A 2,678-nucleotide genomic window follows, 5' to 3' on the forward strand; every position below is an offset into this window, starting at 1 on the left:
ATTCAATAAATGCCATACCCCTTAGTTCCTTCTTATTTTAGCATGAGGACATGCTAAGGCTTAAGTGTGGGGAGGTTGACAAACCCCAATTTGACGGTTTGTTTTGCATTGAATTTAGAACATTTTGATAACCTTTTGTCACATTTAGCCTAAGAATTAGCATGGTTTTGTTATCTCTTCCATGATTGTGCTTAAGTGTAAAAACATGCTTTTTAAGCCTTATCTTGGTGAATTCTAGTTTTCTTAGATCTAGGTTTAACTCATGCTTTGATTCACTTTTCATTTACCAATTCTTAATCTTCTCCTCTTCCTCTTTCTAGTTGTGTGTTTTACTAATTTTTATTCTTCATTTTGTTTTGGATATATTGTTGTTCCTTGGTTTTCTTTCAATAATGCAATTTGAGGTAATTCATGATAATTGTGATTTCCTTGATTGTTGTTGTTAATTATTTACATTCAATTGTAGTTAGAATTCATTCTTGTTGTGATTGACTATACTTTTCTTTTGTGCCTTCCAAGTGTTTGATGAAATGCTTGGTTGGATTTTAGTGTAGATTTTGTTCCTCTTGGCTTAGGTAGAGTAATTAGTGACACTTGAGTTATCTAATTCCTTTGTTGATTGATAATTGGAGAGATTGCTAATTGGTTTGGAGTGCACTAAGGCTAGTCTTTCCTTGGGAGTTGGCTAGGACTTGTGGCTCAAGTCAATTCATCCACTTGACTTTCCTTTCTTTAGTAAGGGTCAACTAAGTGGTAGCAATGAACAATTCTCATCACAATTGAGAAGGATAACTAGGATAAGACTTCTAGTTTTCATATCTTGCCAAGAGCTTTTATAGTAGTTAGTTTATTTCCATTGCCATTTACTTTTCATGTCCCTTATCCCAAAACCCCAAAATACAATCCATAACCAATAACAAGACACTTTATTGTAATTCCTAGGGAGAACGACCCGAGGTCCAATACTTCGGTTTATAAATTTTAGGGGTTTGTACTAGTGACAAACAATCTTTTGTATGAAAGGATTATTGCTTGGTTTAGAAACTATACTTGCAACGAGAATTCATTTGTGAAATTCTAAACCATCAAAAATCCAATCGTCAACTGCCCAGTCGCCGGTCTGCTCGTCGCCAGCGTTGTCGCGAGCTTGCCGCCGCCGTTGTGAAGGATCTGTCATTCCCTTGTTGCCGCTGGAGAGAGGGAGATCGGAACGAGTAAGGAGGAGGAGGGTTGTGTCCGCCACCATCTGAGCTCGCTGCTGCGGGTGATGGCAAGCTGAACTAGAGCCAGAAGAGTGTTTAGGCCGCCGTAGGTGCCGCTGCCGGACAAGGGAGTTTCGTCTCCGTGATACTGACTGCCGGGAGTGGTTCTGTGACTTCCGTGACCACCGCCAGAGCCTCTGGTTACTTCTACCGTGGCCGGAAAACTCTACCGGTAAGGGCTTTGAACTTGGTTTTCATTCGTTTAAGATTCCGGAAGCTTTATCACCTCTGTATATGGGTTTCAGTTACCAACGCCGGAGTCCGGTCGCCACTGTTGTTTGAGGTGGCTGCCGGGCTGCCGCTGAACCAGTTCAGAGACCGCCGCTGTTTGGTTCAGCCATTCCTTCTTCATTTTGGTAAGTATGTTTCGGAAAGCCTCACGTTAGTATTTCGTTGTGTTTGGTTAATGGATATGAATTTTGGTAACGTGGGGTCGAGTCCTGATTATTGTATATTGCGATTAGTGTCATTATGGTTATTGCGGATGTGGCTTGAAGCTGAGGTTGCGGTTGTTGATAATTTCGGGTTGAGGCGGAAAGGACTCTGTGACGCGTTTGAGTTATGGAATTTGCGTTTTGAGGTAGGGGCGCTTTCCGAAAACTATAGTTTATTATTGGAATTATTACATATGGATACTGATGTGAGATATGGTGTATTTAGTGATTGTATCTGCCGTATGTATTATTTGATTGACTCGAATGATTATGGATGTTTGTTTGGCTGAATTGTTGTGCGGCTTTGTGAAATGTAATGTTTTGAAGTGATTCTTTAAAGATTTGAAATCTGAGTTTAATCCGTTGAGGATTGATTTGACTTGAGTCAATTATTTGATGATGTGAAAAGTCGAATGCACTTTTGAATTCAGCCTGGTTTACTTTAATTGACTTGATGTTGGACCAATGATTTGTTACTGAATCGTTTCTTTAAAGCTTTGGAAATGAGTTAAATCGGTTGATATTGAGTTGACTTTGAAATGGTTTTCTTGAGATATGCCACTGAGGCGACTGTTGGATTTAGCTTGCTTTGAATTGATTTCTGGTTTTGGGCTGTTGAAAAGGAATGAGAAACGGTTTAGTTGGGACCCGAACCGGGTGGCAAAAGTCCAAGTTTTAGGCGAGGTGCTGCCGAAATTTCTACAAAATCCTAGTCTTTTTTAAAAAGTTATTTAAAAAGGATTGGATTTGAGAAGTTGTATTATTTGATTTATTAAGAGAATATTTATATTTTCAAGCTTAATTTATTTAGTGAACTTTATGCCTTTAGTTTGACTTATTTAGAAATGAACTATTTTTACCGTTTGAATCACTGAAGGAAAGAATGATGCTCTAATATTGATTTCAATGTAAAAAAGAGCTTTTAGTGATTTCAAAGGAATCTAGACTTTTGACTGAGTAATTAAGTTTGAGGCATTTTGGA

This window comes from Arachis ipaensis, chromosome B04 (assembly GCF_000816755.2).
Source record: "Arachis ipaensis cultivar K30076 chromosome B04, Araip1.1, whole genome shotgun sequence".
Taxonomy (NCBI): Eukaryota; Viridiplantae; Streptophyta; class Magnoliopsida; order Fabales; family Fabaceae; genus Arachis; species Arachis ipaensis.